The sequence below is a fragment of the Bos taurus genome, chromosome 24 (genome assembly GCF_002263795.3).
Source record: "Bos taurus isolate L1 Dominette 01449 registration number 42190680 breed Hereford chromosome 24, ARS-UCD2.0, whole genome shotgun sequence".
In the NCBI taxonomy this organism is placed as follows: domain Eukaryota; kingdom Metazoa; phylum Chordata; class Mammalia; order Artiodactyla; family Bovidae; genus Bos; species Bos taurus.
The window spans coordinates 19186970-19207778 of NC_037351.1; the positions used below are offsets into that span (position 1 = coordinate 19186970).

General features: G+C 43.3%; 1 long non-coding RNA gene across 1 annotated transcript in view; it reads right to left on the bottom strand.

The window, feature by feature from the left end:
* Nucleotides 1–818: 818 nt before the first annotated feature.
* The window catches only part of LOC132343810 (uncharacterized), a 111603-nt gene continuing 91612 nt past the window's right edge, over nucleotides 819–20809 (bottom strand). Inside the window, exon 3 of the long non-coding RNA XR_009492783.1 lies at nucleotides 819–1480. This is a non-coding gene — a long non-coding RNA (uncharacterized lncRNA). The remainder of the gene's footprint in view (nucleotides 1481–20809) is intronic.

Consider the following 20809-nt stretch of genomic DNA (forward strand, 5'->3'; position numbering starts at 1 on the left):
TAGTCACCTGTATTTCAGCAGACTCCAACACTGAGGATCAGGTTGCTATCTATGTTATGGGATATGAAAGGCATGGCAAGGCCTCCCTGACCCCAAGATATCACACCCAGCTGGACTTCTACAGTGGCTAACATTGGAAATCAACCCCATGAGGTAACACAGTTCTTGTTCACTCAGGAATTGTTTTTGCAATGTTAATGCCTCTAGTATAGGTAAAACCAAGTTAGTAAGTATTTGGAGGCTTGGAGTTTGTTTGTGATCTTTTTAAGAGCTTCTCCTATATACCAGATTTGTGCTGGGCATCATGCAGATACATTGATTAAACACTGGCTCCTCCTTTAAAGATACCACTCTCTAGTTAGTTGGAAGAAGCCTACAGTTACCCAGCCCTGCAATGGATATTTACAAGGTAGCAGCACATAAGTGATGATTGCCAAGAAACTGTGGAAAGAGGACGTGGTTAGGAAGGTCTGGGATCTAGCCTAGATTTTGTCATTAAGGCATTGAGCTACCTTGGAGGCTACTTGCGTCCAAAGATATGCCCTGGGTCTGATGTCCTCTGCTTTCACTGGCTGATCTCTAGAGGTAGTTCAGAACACCCTTGATGACATCAGAAGAGAGAGATCAGAGCTTAGCCAATGCCTGACCCATGGCTGGTACCAGCATCTTAGTTCCTAGCCCCAGAGTGACTTGAAATGACCACCTCCCAAAGCAGACTGAACAAAGAAATAACGGTGACCTGTAGTGGCCAGGAGATCTTTAGAGATAGGAAGGAACCTAACATGGACTTGAAGGAGAAGGTGGGATTTGGAAGGAGTGGCATGGCAGGTTGGGTGAGAGCCTAGTATATTAACCTCACTGCAAATAATCTTTATCAGACAGAACTCTTTATTAGTGATGGCTTTAGATACCTTTGGGGGAACATTAGCAATCACAATTAGTTCGTAGAAATGAAGACTTTAGAGTTGAAGCTTACAGCATCATGGATGCATTCTGCTTTCCATGATGACACCCCTGTCTGCCTGAAGAGGTGGAAGGTTTTATCTGTGAGTACAGCAAGCCCTGAAACCCATGTCCCAGTCCAGCTTTTGCAGCCCATTGGTTCCTACTATGCATGAAGGTCTGCCCAAGTCCAGCAATTCAGGTTGAAAAAACAGTCTTCACGAGAAAACCGACTGTAGCCCTTCAGCCACTGCACTCATACCTTCGCTGCTGTCTTACTGACTGACTGGTTGTGCTGTTGTTTTTCAGGGAGGGGTGGATACCGAAGGCAGAGACATGCTGTTCCACAAGTATTTCCTTTAGCTGATGTCTTAGTTGTGCTATTTCATCTTTTCCTCACTGAAATTCTCAGGCGTAAGCATAGGATGCTTACGCATCCTATGAGGAAAATGAGGAAAGATGAGGAAAATGAGACTCCATGAGGTTAAATGATTCTCTGAAGGCCCCAGGTTGGAAGAAGCTGAATCATGATTTCACCCTGCAAGCAGAAGCAGAAGTAGGGTAAGACAAGAGAATCAACCATGGTGCAAAACGTTAGAAGGCCCTCACCCCCAGATGCTGCCCCCAAGGTGAGTGCTTTGTTTCACCCTATTTCTGGTGGCTAGGACCCACAAGGCTGTCTGGCTTCAAAACCCATATGCTTACACACACACACACACACAGTCTCTACAACTAGCTTTTCAACAGTAACATCAGCCCCTTAGGAGCCTATAGGGAGAAATGATTTGCAAGCAAACCCTGGCTTGGGAATCTTAGCTCCCAACCGCCTGCTAACTATAATCCCAGATGACATGAAGACAAGGCAGAGCAGGAAAATAAAGACAAATGAATCACTGTCAGCTAGAACTATTCCTGGAGGTGCATTGTAACACTCACATGGAAAGAGACACTTGGGTATGAAGTAGCCCCTGCTGGAGCTAAAGAGGGTTGCAAAAGCATTAGCTCCCCATATACCCACTTTTTATTAAAGAGTCAGAACACCTACAAAAGAACGTGTGTTCTCCAGTGTTCATGGACATCCTAGTTCCTTTAGCTTGTATAAACACTGCACCCAGCATTCCCTTGAAAAAATGACCCTATTTATTTAAAAAAAAAATAAAAGAACTAAAAGCAGAAAAATCACTAGTCCCAGCCCAGACCCAATCCAGAAACAGACACAGCTATCTTACACAGGGGGCCTCACACCCCTTTCCCCTCCTCGTGCATTTGGGACAAAGAGAGACTCCGTGCCGAATGGCAATCTGCAGATAGTAAGTTGGACAGCAGGGCCGTAAAGCCACCACAGAAGGGGGACATTAAAGAGGCAGCATAAATCCCTTGATGGCAGCAGTAAGTCTCTGTCAACACTAGCAACAGGCAGTGCAAAACACACGGAGGTTCAAGATGCTCACGACAGATATGTTCAGAGTCGGCAGGAAAAAAAAAATTATGTTGGAGAGGATAGAACCTAAAAAATTACTTTCTTTGATTGCTCTGTGTCCACATGGTCTCAACCCACTCCCCATCCAGACTATTCTGCTTCAGACTATTCCAAATCATTTCACCTCATCTCCTCCTCTCCCACTGAATTCCCTTTCAATCTATCTTGCCTCAGTCTCGTTCTTATTCATATGCTGATTACAGCTATTCCGTTCAGTCTTATGTAGTCTACCATTCAGTTCAACCTAAAACCTATACATCCTTACCAAGCTAGCCCATTCCATATACAATGAAATAAGTAACCTTTCTAATCTGATGTGCTTATGGAAAAAGACATATAAGCATGGAGAAACTGGTACCATAGTTAGATGGACTCCAAACCTGCCTACCATGTTCAAAAACCCTAAATTATTAAGTAAGGTCAATATGAGAAAGATCTCTAGTGGTTCAATTCTCAACCTTTCTTGAATAGGCAGTTTTATCCGCATATGGAATAGCAACATAGAAAGGGGAGAAACTAACTTTTGCTTATTAAGAGTAAATTCTGCTATGAACTAAGATATGCTTAATGTGCAATATTTCATCTTATCCTCACTACGAAAGCTATCATTTCTAGCCCCATTTTACAAATAACTGAGGCTCAAAGTTAAAAAAACTTTGGCCACCTTACACAGCTAAGACGTGCTTCTAGATCCATTAGGACTGGCCACATGGAGCCCATGATCATTCCAGAGCTTCTGTACTATGACTGATGACATGAGTGTGTGGTGCTGGTATCTTGAGCTGTGGAAGCATCAGCAGTGGTGACAGCTTTCACCATCTCATGCAAAATTGTCTCCCATATTATGGATGACAACATAAGCCATGGAGAAGATATAAATAATGAAATGTACAGTATATAAAATAGCCATACACATATATACTTTGTATGAGAAGCAACTCCACCCAGGTCTGCCTAATACCCTAATCTGTTCTGTTTCACTCTGTGTACTGTTTATTTGTTTTCTAAAATTTATTTTTAACTGGAGGATGTTTTTTTACAATGTTGTGTTGATTTCTGCTGTACAACAATGTGAATCAGCTATAAGAATACATATATCCCCCTTGTGAGCACCCAACACCCATCCCACCCTTCCAGGTAATCACAGAAAACCAAGCTGAGCTCCCTGTGTTGATGATCGCTCTCTTCCAACTTTAATGTAAGCTTAAAGGAGGAAAGCACATTGTTTTATTCACTGGCACATCAGTTCAGTTAGGTTCAGTCACTCAGTCCTGTCTGATTCTTTGCCATCCCATGGACTGTAGCACACCAGGCTTCCCTGTCCTTCACCAGCTCCTGGAGCTTGTTCAAACTCATGTGCATTGAATCGGTGATTCCATCCAACCATCTCATCCTATGTCATCTCCTTCTCCTCCTGCCTTCAGTCTTTCCCAACATCAGGGTCTTTTCCAATGAGTCAGTTCTTTGCATCACGTGGCTAAAGTATTGGAGTTTCAGCTTCAGCATCAATCCTTCCAATGAATATTCAGGACTGATTTCCTTTAGGATTGACTGGTTTGATCTCCTTGCAGTCCAAGGGACTCTCAAGAATCTTCTCCAACACCACAGTTCAAAAACATCAGTTCTTCAACACTCAGCTTTCTTTATAGTCCAACTCTCACATCCATATATGACTACTGGAAAAACTATAGCTTTGACTAGATGGATCTTTGTTGGCAAAGTAATACTCATCCCTAAAAGATGAGTACATACTCAATCCCTAAAAGAGTGCCTGGCACATGGTCATGGCTAAATATTGCTATTTGCTAAATAAATGAATGAATGGTAGAACACATTTCTAAAAGAAGTTCTTGATAATTGAATAATAAGCATAAGGTAAGACTAGAGATCTCTTCAAGAAAATTAGAGATACCAAGGGAACATTTCATGCAAAGACGGGCTCGATAAAGGACAGAAATGGTATGGACCTAACAGAAGCAGAAGATATTAGGAAGAGATGTACACAGAAGAACTGTACAAAAAAGATCTTCATAACCCAGATAATCACGATGGTGTGATCACTCACCTAGAGCCAGACATCCTGGAATGTGAAGTCAAGTGGGCCTTAGAAAGCATCACTACGAACAAAGCTAGTGGAAGTGATGGAATTCCAGTTGAGCTACTTCAAATCCTGAAAGATGATGCTGTGAAAGTGCTGCACTCAATATGCCAGCAAATTTGGAAAACTCAGCAGTGGCCACAAGACGAAAAGGTCAGTTTTCATTCCAACCCCAAAGAAAGGCAATGCCAAAGAATGCTCAAACTACCACACAATTGCACTCATCTCACATGCTAGTAAAGTAATGCTCAAAATTCTCCAAGTCAGGCTTCAGCACTATGTGAACCATGAACTTCCAGATGTTCAAGCCGGTTTTAGAAAAGGCAGAGGATCCAGAGACCAAATTGCCAACATCCACTGGATCATCAAAAAAGCAAGAGAGTTCCAGAAAAACATCTATTTCTCCTTTATTGACTATGCCAAAGCCTTTGACTGTATGTGGATCACAATAAACTGTGGAAAATTCTTCAAGAGATGGGAATATCAGACCACCTGACCTGCCTCTTGAGAAACCTATATGCAGGTCAGGAAGCAACAGTTAGAACTCAACAGTTAGAACTGGACATGGAACAACAGACTGGTTCCAAATAGAAGAAGTACATCAAGGCTGTATATTGTCACCCTGCTTATTTAACTTATATGCAGAGAACATCATGAGAAATGCTGGGCTGGAAGAAGCGCAAGCTGGAATCAATTTTGCTGGGAGAAATATCAATAACCTCAGATATGCAGATGACACCACCCTTATGGCAGAAAGTGAAGAGGAACTAAAAAGCCTCTTGATGAAAGCGAAAGAGGAGAGTGAAAAAGTTGGCTTAAAGCTCAACATTCAGAAAACGAAGATCATGGCATCTGGTCCCATCACTTCATGGGAAATAGATGGGGAAACAGTGGAAAAAGTGGCAGACTTTATTTTGGGGGGCTCCAAAATCACTGCAGATGGTGATTGCAGCCATGAAATTAAAAGACGCTTACTCCTTGGAAGGAAAGTTATGACCAACCTAGATAGCATATTCAAAAGCAGAGACATTACTTTGCCAACAAAGGTACCTCTAGTCAAGGCTATGGTTTTTCCAGTGGTCATGTATGGATGTGAGAGTTGGATTGTGAAGAAAGCTGAGCGCCGAAGAATTGGTGCTTTTGAACTGTGGTGTTGGAGAAGACTCTTGAGAGTCCCTTGGACTGCAAGGAGATCCAACCAGTTCATTCTAAAGGAGATCAGTCCTGGGTGTTCTTTGGAAGGAATAATGCTAAAGCTGAAACTTCAATACTTTGGCCACATGATGCGAAGAGTTGACTCCTTGGAAAAGACTCTGATGCTGGGAGGGATTGGGGGCAGGAGGAGAAGGGGATGACAGAGGATGAGATGGCTGAATGGCATCACTGACTCGATGGATGTGAGTTTGAGTGAACTGCGGGAGTTGGTGATGAACAGGGAGGCCTGGCGTGCTGCAATTCATGGGGCCGCAAAGAGTCAGACATGACTGAGTGACTGAACTGAACTGAACTGAACTGAAGGTCTAATAGCGAAACTGTTCTACACAAATATAAGATGGGAAATATATGATGTTATTCAGTATAAACTACTAAAGCACGAATAAATAAGAAAAGACACTCCCACCTCCACTAAACTGCTGGTCAGAATTCCCTAGCACTCTAAGGGACAGTGAGAGACTGGAGGATGTTCAGGGAGATTGTCAGGTTGGCAAGAATATTCTAGACTCAAAAAAAATGAAGACTCAGTATGTGGGAAGGGTCACTGCACACTGGGGACAGTTCCAATGGATTTCCATCATATTATAATAATTCCATCGTTCATTCTGATGTATTCAAAAACAGAACTGGTTAATTCTCCCTGGAAATCTTTTTTATCCAAGGAGTTCTGCTGAAGCAGAGGCTGGATATTGGTTGCCCTGGTTGTAGTTCAAACTTTAGATGGAAACTATACTAAATGAATGCTAAGATTCTGTCCACTCTGAAACTTGATGGATCTCTCTATCTCTTGGTCTTGCTCATCTGGCCATCCCCAGGAGCACCTAGCAGAAGACTTCAATGAAGCCCAGTCCCTGACAACAAAGCCCACAGACTTGATGGGCTTAGCCCTCTCCTCAGAACATCCTGAATCTCCTGCTGTAGACAATTGAAATCCCTGTGAAACTCTCCCTTAACCTTCCTGCAGACTCCACTATAGACGCCCTTCTCTTCTTCCTCCATCTTCTTTGCCTCCTCCCTTTTCCATCCCCATCATCTATACACGCCTTGTGTCTGGTCCCTCCAGAGGCTGCTCTGTGGTGCATGCCCACTAATTATTTATAAAGGAAATCAATCCCTGTTTATGTGTGAGTGAATATGAGACAGAATGTCTCACCCAGAGAAAATGCACATGCCTCTTGAAGGATGTTTATTACAAAGTAAATCCCAAAGAATCTCAGGTCTCATCAAAACCCATAAGTAAACATAATAAAGGACAACAGAAACTACACTAAGGATTGGAGGTTGTGGTCCAATTGTGGAGGGGCACTAGAGGATCCTGTCTGAAGTTTCAATTGCTTTGCAAGTATATTGTATTCACTTAAACTTTCTATTGATTTGCAGCAACTTTTGTTGTTGTTCAGTCGTTCAGTCATGTCCAACTCTTTGTGATCCCATGAACTGAAACATGCCAGACTTCCCTGTCCTTCACCATCTCCCAGAACTTGCTCAAACTCATGTCCATTGATTTGGTGATACCATCCAACCATCTCATCCTCTGTCATCCCCTTCTCCTCCTGCCTTCAATCTTTCCCAGCATCAAATGAGTCACTTTTCAAATGAGTCACCTCTTTGTATCAGGTAGTCAAAGTATTGGAGCTTCAGCTTTAGCATCAGTCTTTCCAATGAATATGCAGGGTTGATTTCCTTTAGGATTGACTGGTTTCATCTCCTTGCATGTAAGGAACTCTCAAGAGTCTTCTCTAACACCACAGTTCAAAAGCATCAATTCTTCAGTGCTCAGCCTTCTTTATGGTCCAACGCTCACATCCATACATGACTACTGGAAAAATCATAGCTTTGATTATACAGACCTTTGCTTACAAAGTAATGTCTCTGCTTTTGAATAAATTGTCTAGATTTGTCACAGCTTTTCTTCTAAGGAGTAAGTATCTTTTAATTTCATGGCTGCAATCACCGTCTGCAGTGATTTTGGAGCACAAGAAAATAGTCTGTCATTGTTTCCATTGTTTCCCCATATATTTGCCTTGAAGTGAAAACTTCTTGAAGCAGTAACCTTAGAAGTGATTTATGGAGACAATGGAAGGTTCTAGATCTCCAAGCCCAATCTTGGTGCTGCCACTGATTTGGGAGTGGGTAAAAGAGATGGCCCTCAACTCTTATCTTGTTAAAATGACAATAAGGGTATCTGAAGTGAGAGATAGGTCATAAAGAAAATACCACTGGGAGGATGTGGGCATCTTTTCTATGGGCACAATTTCTATTGCAAGTCTGCAGTAAAAAGCTTTGCCAAAGCCACCTCTTCCCCAGCAAAAAAGACTTACTTCAAATGTATGGATAACAGGAATATAACCTTAGGGATAAAAGATTGAGTGAAATACGTTGGAGAAAGTGGGCAAAGATGGGAGGATTCAGTAAACAGAATTCCAAAACTATTCAGTGCTTTAGTAGTAAAATAGTGAGGAGAAAGAGGAGGTGGAGGAAGCTGTGGGGAAGGTGAGGAAGAGGAGAGGAGAAGTAGAAGAAGGAGACAACTGTAGGAATTATTTTATCATTATTTTCAGCTAATTCAGATAATTATATGTTGAAGCTACTCTCAAAGTGTTCATCTGGACCCAGTGGGGAATTGGTTAGTAAATTGCATTGCTAATCCAAATCACAGATGGGCTAGAAGAGGCCAGGGAAACTTCCCTAGCAGCCTAATGACATGCCCCCCAGTTACAACATGACTTGGAAGTTCATATAAATACACAGGGAACCCAGTTTTGCAAGCACTCACACCATGTTAAGGAAGGAAGCTTCATATTGAAACTCAGAGCAAAAAGGCAGATGTTCCTATGGTCCAGAGGGAGTGGGATTCAGAGAGGAACAAGGTTGCTTGCCCATCACTGAGTTCAAGGCTGCAGTGGTTGTGAGAGGTATTGACAGAAGGATGCTATGAGATTGCGTGCCCTGTTCTCTGAGGCCCACAACTCAGGTCAGGCCACCTGTCCTCAATCACCTTAACTACACTTCTCAGAAAAGTAGCTGTGGTTCTTCCTCTCCTTCTGTTCTTTATCAATACACCCAACCTGGCCTCCAAGTCCATGAAGTGATATTCATCAATAACAAGTCACAGGCGAAGAAATACTTATAAGGTCTTCACGGATGGCACTAGGTAAACCTCACTGCTTTGGCAAACCTTTGGTAGGAACCTCTCACGTTCCAAAACCCAACTCAGTTTTGCAGTCATTAAAACTACTCTGGCAGAAGAATAGCAAATAGTCTTAACTCTTCTCAAAATCTTCCTGGTGAAGCCTGAGGGTGGAGAACAAGATGGGCTTCTGCAGGGTTTGGGGGTCAGGGAGGCTTTGACATCAGGCCACCTCACTGCCATGCTTACCATTCACTTGGTCATTTTTCAATATCTGTGTTTTCACACCTAGAAAACAGATCAGCTCTGTGCCAGACAGTGGGCAAGGGGCTGGAGAGCTGAACCAAGCAAGTCGATCTGGCCCTAGGCCCCAGGGCGCCATCCTTTAACTCCCTGTTTCCCTGACATTAAGTCCCAGTGAACCAGCTTATACATTTTCCTGGCTGGACTGGCCTAATCTTAAAGCAGAAGTACCCCTCCTCCCAGCTCAGGGCTTTTCTTCTTTACTGATTGAGTTGAATAATTTGATTAATAAATCAGGAGAATTTGCAGTGGGTTTTGCACTTTCATTAGGGAAGATGTATGTGGTGTGGCTGCTGTTTGGCCGTGTGTTTAATTAAATTAATGAATTAACATCTTTGGTGCTGAGGACTCCAGGTGCACAGACCCCCCTGTTCTTTAGTCCCCAGGCTTTATTCAGTAAGATTCCTAAATTTACCATAAATAGATTTAGAGGAAAGAGTTGGAACTTACTTGTTCTTACACTAAAAGAATGGAACCTAGTGATCCCAAAGTGAAGAGTTTTCACCAGTTTGTGCATTTGAGGTTAATCCTACCTAGCCCACCCATTCCCAACCTGTACCTGATCCTGAATCACTCCCCCTTCAGAGCCCTTACTCACTCCTCCTATTCACAGGGGGACACTCAGTCCCACACACTCATTCCCCTTGAGGAGACCCTGCATGATCATAGCTTGACCATGGAGTTCTTCTAGTGAGAGGGACACTTCAATGGGGACTAAAGGGATCCCTTACCAGCTATTGTTGCTGTTGTTAGCTGCTCAGTCATGTCTAGCTCTTTGAGACCCCATGGACTGCAGCACGCCAGGCTTCCCTGTCCTTCACCATCTCCCAGAGCTTGGAGATGGACATCAACCTCATGTCCATCGAGTGGGTGATGCCATCCAAGCATCTAATACACTGTCTTCCCCTTCTCCTCCTGCCCTCAATCTTTTCCAACATCAGAGTCTTTTATAATGATTTGGCTCTTCACATCAGGTGGCCAGAGTATCGGAGCTTCAGCTTCAGCATCAATCCTTCCAATGAATATTCAAGGTTGATTTCCTTTAAGATTGACTGATCTCCTTGCTGTCCAGGCAATTCTCAAGAGTCTTCTCCAGCATCACAGTTTGAAGGTATCAGTTACTGCTCCCTGCTGCTGCTGCTGCTAACTCGGAGAAGGTAATGGCACCCCACTCCCTAGAACAGGGAATCTGACTACCCAGGAGGCTCCACTGGCTCCATCGTCACTTGCTAGAGTCCATGACTCATGTTTTCTGTGACTTTAACTGGCTGCTGGAGTCCTGCATGAAGCAAATGAAGCTGTAATCAAGGTCTTTGTTACTTTCCCACATTTGCATGTAAGTGTGGGGACAGCTCATCAGCCCTTGACTTGCTCAGAAAGAGAGTTTTTTAAAGAAACAAAAGAAAGACAACTTCAAAGGATCCTAAGCATTTGGGAACTCTATGATTTTGAAGACACGCAGACAAAAATACTCTAATTCCTCTTTAGTTTACTTTGCATAATAGATTGGTCCAAACAAGCCAAGGACTGGACACCAAGCAGAGAGGCAGTACCTCCATTTGCAATGCAAATGGATGCTTCACAAATCAGAGAGGAGGCTGCCCAACTTGCAGTGCATGCGGCCCCCGAGTCAAGGAGAGCACCCTGAAATCTAGCTCAACAACAGTCATCAAGACAAGGACAAAGTGTCCTGAAGTCAAAGGGAGAGGCTGTGCCAGGCACTGCAAAGGACACAGGTGTCAATTCAGTCCTTAAGGCCTGGCTTCAGGCTTTAGAAATAATGTGGCATCACCTATATCTTGCTTATGTGGTTGAACTACATTCGTGGTTTACAAATACTTTCTGTAGCATCATTTATTATTATATAGGCAAGAATACAATTGGAACAGAATATGTATTACAAGGAAGCCCTATTCATAATTCAGACAGAGAGGAAGTAACAGAGGGATTCAGGGTCTTTCCTACTCTGACCAAACCCTTCTTACCAGCTTTCCTGGAGATACAGGTATGGATTGCCTTAGAGTCATTGTGCAAGTCCCTGGATTAGATGGTAAGTAAGGGTCTGTTTAATCACAACAAGCTTTAACTCTGAGCTACCAACCCAGACTTCCCAGACAGGGTGAAATTTCTAGGCTAATCCGGCATGGGAAAAGGGGGAAGGTTGAAGCCAATTTCCTATTTATGCAGAAGATAAATAGAAAATGATTGTCAACTTTTCTGCTTCCTGGAAAACTGAACATCTGTGTCTCCACTGTGGTGGTCACTAGTGGTATTCATCCAATATGTGCAGCTCTCCGCCTTTTGGACATGTGGTAGGGTTGTACTGCCTGCATCTCCCCCAGTTAGATGGGATCACACAGTTTTGACCAATGAATTGTGGACAGTGAGCCTGTGATTACTGACGTCAGACCTGCACAGCTCTCTTTGCTCCCTGTCACAGCAACCAGCAGTGTCTGGGTGGAAACTGCCAGGGTTCCTGGATGACTACAATGAATACATTCTCTTCACTAAAAAGTTCCATGGTGGCTACGTAGCAAGAGGAGGAAAGACATTTTGCTATTTTAAGATTTGGGAACTATTTAGGGACTGAGATTTGGGGACTATTTCTTAATCTAGCCAATCCTAATTACACATCTGTTCTTGATATCCACACAGTTACATGAAACAGAGGTCATGATTGGCTCTATGTTAGGTGGACAACTAGCCAGTTCATTAATTAGTATTTCTTAAACCCTAAAAAGGGTTTCCCCAGTGGCTCAGCAGTAAAGAATCTTCTTGCAAAGCAGGAGACTCTGCTTGCAAATGCAGGTTTGATCCCTGAGTCCAGAAGATCCCCTGGAGAAGGAAACGGCAACCCACTACAGTATTCTTGCCTGGGAAATCCCATGGACTGAGGAGCCTGGTGGGCTACAATCCATGGGGTTTCAAAGAGTCAGACATGATTGAGCAACTAAACAACAAACCCTAAAAAATGCCCTGTCTCATGCTAGTAATACATAAAAGGGAAAAACAGTCCCTGGCTCTGAGGCTTACTCCATTCACTGAAAATACACATTTCATGCAAGAGGGTAATGGAAAACATTTAAATGTTAAAATGTGAAGGCATTTGTTTTAAATACAGAGGAAGTTTTGTATCAGAGGGCGGTATGGACTGAAAGGATACCATTCCCTTCAAGTTCGTGTGTTGAGGCCCTAATGAACCTAGTGGGGCTGTTTGGGGAGTAAGAAAGTAATTAAGGTTAAATTTAAGGTTAAGAAAGTGATAAGGGTGGCCCTGATGGATTAGCATCCATATAAGAAAGAACACCAGAGAGCTTGCCTTTCTCTCCAGGAGCACATGCTAAGGAGGGGTCCTGCGTGGACTTGGTAAGAAGGTGGCTCTCTGCAAGCCAGGAAGAGAGCTCTCACCAGAAACCTGTCCCGTTGGACCTCCATCTGGAACTTTCAGCTACTGCAACTGTGTGAAAATTAGTCTCTGAACCACCTAGCCTGTGTTATTATGTTTTGGCAACTGAGCAGACTAAAAGAGAGGAAGAAATCTAATTCTAGACTTAGCTTTCAGGAGGATCTTCTGAAACGGGCAGTATTTTCTATGACTTTAACGAAGGGAGAAAATAGTACCTTTACCTATTCTATCACTTTACATTCACTTTATATATATTATCTTATTTAATGTTCACAATACAATAATACAATGCAGGAGCTAGCATCTCTTCTTGCAAATGAGGCTGAGCAAGGTAGAGAGTAGGCGGCACATAAGATCTACAGATTGTCCAGGCCCTGGCCCACCTCACAATGCTGGATGGATGGACGATGATTGGCAAGAGGGGCAGGGGAGCTCTAGATGCCTGGGGGATGGCATTTCAGGAGTCAAATAGAAAGCAGATCTGAATGGGACCAAAGATGCTTCTCTGGAAGCAATGGCAGATACAGTGGGTGAGGAAGGCTAGAATGAGATCAGATGTGGCCATGAAGAGTCCCCATAAAAATATCCAAATATTTTAAAATATGTTCGTGAAATTGTGATTGACCTCTGTAGACTCTTCATAGGTAAGCTTTTTTTCTGGCCATCTTAAAAATTGATCCAAGTCAGCTTTTAAGAGGTCCTAAAAAGCCATTTTCACTGTTTTTCAATTGGCTGCATTTCATCATCTTGACACAGCCTTGGGACAGAAGACTCATCCAGGAAGTAGTGGACTGCTTTAAGTTGACCGCTTTCAGACCATTAATCTAAAAAGGGAGAAGGTTAGAGGGTGCAAGTCACAAAAAATGCCCAAATTTCATCATTGCTCAACATTTCTTACTCTAAATGAACAAAACTCCAGTGCCCCGAATTGAGACTTCTCCAGATCTTGGGCTTTCTAGAGAGTGGATTGCCACTCTGCCCAGCAGCTGGCTCAGCCTTCCCTCCTGCTGCTTTCATTGCCTTTCAGGTAATAGCCTGTTTTATGAAGACAAAGACCCAAACCCTTGAAGCCCCAGCAGAGATGAGCTTAAAAATGAGAAGCTCCAGGTGGCCATGGTGAGCTACTGAAACTTTCTGTTCCTGTTTTCCTCTGCTTTACCTTCCACTAGGGCAGGAGTTCCTGATCGGGAAACTACAGAGTGGTTTTGGCAGTCCATTAGCTCCATAAAATTTCAAACAAAATATTCAATAAGTGTGCATTTTTTTCCAGGGAGAAGGTCTGTAATTAAAATATCACATCCTCAAAGGGCTCTAAGCCTATATAAAGAGCCACAGCCCTCGGAGTCCTTATCTTGACTCCCCCTGAGACCACCAGAGTCCAAAGAGCCAAGGTGACTGAGCAGAAGAGGTGTTGAATGTGGACACAGGCAGAACCAGGGAAGACCCTAGTTTCAGCTGTACTGTCTGTGGCTGTAGGCAGGGAATTGCCCCACTGAGGTCAATGTCCTCTTGCCAGCTTCCTTCTTTCCAAGGTGTGGCCAAGAATCGATATAAAGTGTACAACAGGCACTAAGTAAAACTATTCTGGAATAAAATAGCATCATTTACTCAGCAGAGACATATCCTTCATCCACATCTACAAAAATCTTTCAGTGTACACTTCAGTAAACTCTGCTGTGTGCATCTGCGGAGGCAAGGCTGCCATTCAGTGGTGGGCCCAAGGAAGGAAAGGATCGACACAGTGATGGGTTTACCAGCCACCACTGGCCAAAGACCCACCATTATCTTCTCACAATGTGACCGAAAGACCGCTGTTTAGGAGCTGCCATACTCAGGTTCCAGGGGAGCTCCACGTCTATCATCATTGAGAATTCCTTCAACCAATGACTTTTCATCTTTTCAGTCAAATGAGAGAAAAATAATACCTGCTTTGCCTTTTACACAGGACAGTGCTGAAGACAAGAGAAAATCTTGGATTGTATCAAATAATGAGTGTGAAATGGCTTCAAAAGTGTTTTAAGCACTGCAAAAGTAAGGAATGATCATTACTATCAACACTATTGTTGTTTAGTCGCTAAGTTGTGTCCAGCTCTTTGCAATCCCGTGGACTGTAGTCTGCCAGGCTCCTCTGTCCATGGGATTTCCCAGGCAAGAACACTGGAGTGGGTTGCCATTTCCTTCTCCAGGGGATCTTCCTGATCCAGTGCTTGAGCCCACTTCTGCATTGGCAGGCAAGTTCTTTACCACTGAGTTACCAGGGAAGCCCTGATTTCCATCATCAATTCACAAAGGTATTTACAGGACAAATAAGCAAACCAGGTTAGAGACAAAAGAATAGTGCTGCCCAGACAAGCAGAGGGTCTGGCCTCAGACGGTGGAATGCAAGCCATCTGTTCCTTTCCTTCTTTGGATTGTCTCCAAGACATAAGGAAATGTCGCATGACTCTGTATGTGGGCACTCATCTCCTCTATGACCAATGTGTGCTGATGTCCTTGTCTTATATATTCATCAAATGACACCATTGACTAGCTCCTTAAGTCATTCCAAGAAGGAGAGCCCCCCTTCCCATTACTGCTCCCCCACTTGTCACACCTGTATGTATTCCTATTGGTCTTTCTCTATTCATGCTTTTCTAACTTTTCTACCCGCAAGGATACCTGAACTCTTCTATGGAAAAAAATTCCTGCTGATCCCTCAAGGTCTAGATCAGAAGCTACCTAATGTGGACTTCTCTACTCATCAGCACACCCCAGCCCACACTGCCCCCTCCATCCTCTGCCTTCTCACAGTCATGGTATCTGGGAACATGGACCATGCAATTCACCATCCAACCTGGAACACTTTTAAGAATCAAACAGGTAACTGTTAATTATAACCATCAGGACAAGAGGTATTTGTTGTTGTTCAGTCACTCAGTCATGTCCAACTCTGTGACCCCATGGACTGCAGCACACCAGACTTCCCTGCCCTTTACTATCTCCCAGAGCTTGTTCAAACTCATGTCCATTGAGTTGGTGATGCCTTTCAACCATCTCTTCCTCTGTCATCCCCATCTCCTCCTGCCTTCAATCTTTCCCAGCATCAGGGTCTTTTCTAATAAGTCAGCTCTTCCCATCAGGTGGCCAAAGTATTGGAGCTTCATCTTCAGCATCAGTCCTGAATGAATACTCAGGGTTGATCTCCTTTAGGATGGACTGGTTGGATCTCCTTGCAGTCCAAGGGACTCTCAAGAGTCTTCTCCAACACCACAGTTCAAAAGCATCAGTTCTTTGGTGCTCAGTCTTTTTATGGTCCAACACTCACATCCATACATGACAACTGGAAAGACCATAGCTTTGACTATATGGACCTTTGTCAACAAAGTAAGGTCTGCTTTTTAATATGCTGTCTAGGTTTGTCATAGCTTTTCTTCCAGGGAGCAAGTATCTTTTAATTTCATTACTGCAGTCTCCATATACACAGTCTATTCTGATATAACTCAAATACATGGTCCCTCTAAGTTTGGGTCATGTGGTATCTGACATTGTTATTTTACCATTCTTTGTAGGATTCTTCTCTGCCCAGTTGGAATCCTATGGGACAAAGCTCATCTTACTTCTCCTCCACAATTTCACATTCATCTAGACCATTGCCTAAAATCTGGTTCAATGAGGAAGGAGTCTGCAATGGGACATTGCATGCAAAAGCCTAATGGGTCCTGCTCTCAGGAAGACAATTTGTGAGGGAAGCAGAACTGGACAGAAAGAGAAGTTAAACTACATGAGACCAGATGCTCCAGACCTTCCTACAGGCAACTCAAAACCTGGGACGTTTCTTCAGAATTGTTCCAAATGGAGGCAAGAGGCCCAAGACTTACTCCTCTACCAGTCTGATTTCTGGAGAAAAATGTGGTTCTGATTTGCACGTGACCTTTATTGACTATGCCAAAGCCTTTAACTGTGTGGATCACAATAAACTGTGGAAAATTCTGAAAGAGATGGGAATACCAGACCACCTGACCTGCCTCTCGAGAAACTTGTATGCAGGTCAGGAAGCAACAGTTAGAACTGGACATGGAACAACAGACTGGTTCCAAATAGGAAAAGTACTTCAAGGCTGTATATTGTCACCCTGCTTATTTAACTTATATACAGAATACATCATGAGAAACGCTGGGCTGGAAGAAGCACAAGCTGGAATCAAGACTGCCAGAAGAAATATCAATAACCTCAGGTATGCAGATGACACCACCCTTATGGCAGAAAGTGAAGAGGAACTATGGCAGAAAGTGAAGAGGAACTAAAAAGCCTCTTGATGAAAGTGAAAGTGGAGAGTGAAAAAGTTGGCTTAAAGCTCAACATTCAGAAAACTAAGATCATGGCATCCGGTCCCATCACTTCATGGGAAGTAGATGGGGAAACAGTGGAAACAGTGGCTGACTTTATTTTGGGGGGCTCCAAAATCACTGCAGATGGTGACTGCAGCCATGAAATTAAAAGACGCTTACTTCTTGGAAGGAAAGTTATGACCAACCTAGACAGCATATTAAAAAGCAGATACATTACTTTATCAACACAGGTGTGTCTAGTCAAGGCTATGGTTTTTCCAGTGGTCATGTATGGATGTGAGAGTTGGACTATAAAGAAAGCTGAGCGCCGAAGAATTGATGCTTTTGAACTGTGGTGTTGGAGAAGACTCTTGAGTGTCCCTTGGACTGCAAGGAGATCCAACCAGTCCATCCTAAAGGAAATCAGTCCTGGGTGTTCATTGGAAGGACTGATGTTGAAGCTGAAACTCCAATACTTTGGCCACTTGATGTGAAGAGCTGACTTATTTGAAAAGACCCTGATGCTGGGAAAGATTGAGGGCAGGAGGAAAAGGGGACAACAGAGGATGAGATGGTTGGATGGCATCACCGACTCAATGGACACGGGTTTGAGTGGACTCCAAGAGTTGGTGATGGGCAGGGAGGCCTGGCGTGCTGTAGTTCACGGGGTCGCAAAGAGTCAGACACGACTGACTGAACTGAACTGAACTGAGTACTCCATACAGCCAGGAGAAACAGTGACTTGAAATTTGTATTAGTTTCCTATTGATGCATAAGAAGTTATTAATGCACTAATCTAGAGGCTTAAAACAGCACACATTTGGGGTGGGGGAGACTGAGATAGAAGTTTAGAATTAACAGATGCAAACTATTACATATACAATGGATAAACAGCAAGGTCCTACTATATAGCACAGGGAATATATTCACTATATTCAATATCCCATAATAAACCATAATGAATATAATATATATGATTAACTCAGTTTTCTGTACACCAGAAACTAACACAATATTTTAAATGAACTATACTTCTATAAAATAAATTTAAGAAAACAGCACACATCTATTGGCTCACAGTTGTGTAGCTCAGAAGTTTGGTTGGGCTTGGCTGGGTTCTCAGCTTAGAGTTTCACAAGGTTGAAAGCTAGGTGACAGCTAGATTACACCTTTATCTGAAAGCTTCAGGAAGCATTTGCCTCTGAACTCATTCAATTTGTTGGCAGAATTCAGGTCCTTATAGCTGTAGGACTAAGGTTCTAGTTTCCTTGTTATCAACCCAGGTTACTTTCAACTCCTAGAGGTTCCCACATTCCTTGCCAAGTGGCCCCTCCCACAGTGGAGAATCTCCCTTAGACTGAATCCCATACATTTGAATCTCTGACCTCCTCTGTCAAGGCTCTCAGTGATCCAGATTTGAAGGCTCGTATGATGAAGTCAGACACATCCAGATAATCTCCATATCCTAAGGTCAACTATTATTAAGGTTCCAACTATGATTTGGAACATAATTTTGCTGTTGTTGCTGTTCAGTCACTCAGTCATGTCCAACTCTTTGTGACCCCACCAACTGCAGCACCCCAGGCTTCCCTGTCCTTCACCATCTATCTCCCAGAGCTTGCTCAAACTCATATCCATTGAGTTGGTGATGTCATGCAACCAACCATCTCTTCCTCTGTCATCCCCTTCTCTCCTGCCTTCAATCTTTCCCAGCATCAGGTTTCTTTTCAATGAGTCAGCTCTTCTAATCAGGTTGCCAAAATATTGGAGCTTCAGCTTCAGCATCAATCCTTCCAATGAATATTCAGGCTTGATTTCCTTTAGGATTGACTGGTTTGATCTCCTTGCAGTCCAAGGGACTCTCAAGAGTCTTCTCCAACATCACAGTTTAAAAGCATCAGTTCTTCAGCTCTCAGTCTTCTTTATGGTTCAGCTTTTATATCCATCCATGACTACTGGAAAAACCACATATGGACTTTTGTCAGCAAAGTAATGTCACTGCTTTTTAAAACACTGTCTAGTTTGTCATAACTTTTCTTCTAAGGAGCAAGTGACTTTTAATTTCCTGGTTGCAGTCACCATCTGCAGTGATTTCGGAGCCTAACAAAATAGAGTCTGTCACTATTTACATTGTTTCCGCATCTGTTTGCCATGAAGTGATGGGGCCAGAAGCCATGATCTTCGTTTTTTGAATGTTGAGTTTTAAGCCAGCATTTTCACTCTCCTTTTTCACCTTCATCAAGAGACTGTTTAGTTCCTCTTCACTTTCCACCATATGCGTGGTATCATCTGCATATGTGAGGTTATTGATATTTCTGCCAGCAATCTTGATTCCAGCTTGTGCTTCATCCAGTCTGGCATTTCACCTGATGTACTCTGCATATAAGTTTAATAAGCAGGATGACAATGCGCAACCTTGACACATTCCTTTCCCAATTTGGAACTAGTCTATTATTCCATGTCTGGGTTTAACTGTTGCTTCTTAACCTGCATGCAGGTTTCTCAGCGATCAGGTAAGGTGGTCTGGTATTCCCGTCTCTTTAAGAATTTTCCAGTTTGTTGTGATGCATAGTCAAAGGCTTTAGTCAATGAAGAAGTAGTTGTTTTGTCTTGCTTTTTCTCTGATCCAATGGATGTTGGCAATTTGATCTCTGGAACAGAAACATCTGCAAAATCCCTTCACAGTAGTACTTAAATTGATGTTGAATTGAATAACTAAGAAAATGTGTGTATATGCCTGGGGCTGAGGATCTTCAGAGGAAATAACCATTACAGAATCCACTATAGCCAGTTACTGAAAATCATTGAACTGCAAAGTTAGGGACACCTAGGGCATGAGTGCCAGTTCTTTTTACTGTCACCTGTGATATCTTTTCTTACCACGTGCCTCAGCTTCAGTAGTACAGAACTCCCATTCCCATCAGGATTCTAAACAAAAAGATTGTGCCCACATTCACACCTGCCTACCTCTATCTCTTAGAAATCCAGGCCCAAACAGTTAGTAAGTAAGTGTTAGTTGCTCCAGTCATGCCCGACTCTTTGTGACCCCATGGACTGTAGCCCACCAGGCTCCTCTGTCCCTGAGATTTTCCAGGCAAGGATACTGGAGTGGGTTGCCATTTCCTTCTCCAGGGGATCTTCCCAACCCAGGGATCGAACCCGGGTCTCCTCCACTGCAGGCAGATTCTTTACCAACTGAGCTACAAGAGAAGCCAGGCCCAAACAAAGTCACACGCAAACACAGTCAAAACAAGTCTGGCATGTTCAGAAATATGATACTCAGAAATGAAGGAAAAGAAAACATTACATATTCCCCCAAAAGGAATTCTTTCAACAGTTGATTCCGTACCTTAGAATAGTCGCTAGGTGGTTAGGCCCCAGGGTTTTGCCAGTGTTCAAAGCTTCATTCTACGGCTTACTGTGTATATATGGGCAAGTTATTAACCACTTTTTGCAGCAGTTTTCTCATCTGTAAAGTGGGCATAATACCCTCCTGGTGGGATTTCTGTTAGAATTAAATGAAATAGTACAAGCATGTGGACTATTTCCCATTTCCCTTCCAGATACATTCTGCATCCTTCTCTGTCCTTCTTGTTCTAAGCCCTGCTGCTACTGCTGTTAAGTCGCTTCAGTCGTGTCTGACTCAGTGCAACCCCATAGATGGCAACCCACCAGGCTCTGCTGTCCCTGGGATTCTCCAGGCAGGAACACTGGAATGGGTTGCCATTTCCTTCTTCAATGCATGAAAGTGAAAAGTGAAAGTGAAGTCACTCAGTCGTGTCTGACTCTTAGCAACCCCATGGACTGCAGCCCACCAGGCTCCTCTGTCCATGGGATTTTCCAGGCAAGAGTACTGGAGTGGGGTGCCATCACCTTCTCCGAATTGGGTCTAGTCATTCACTATTCTGTGCTTAGTAGGGCTTCCCTG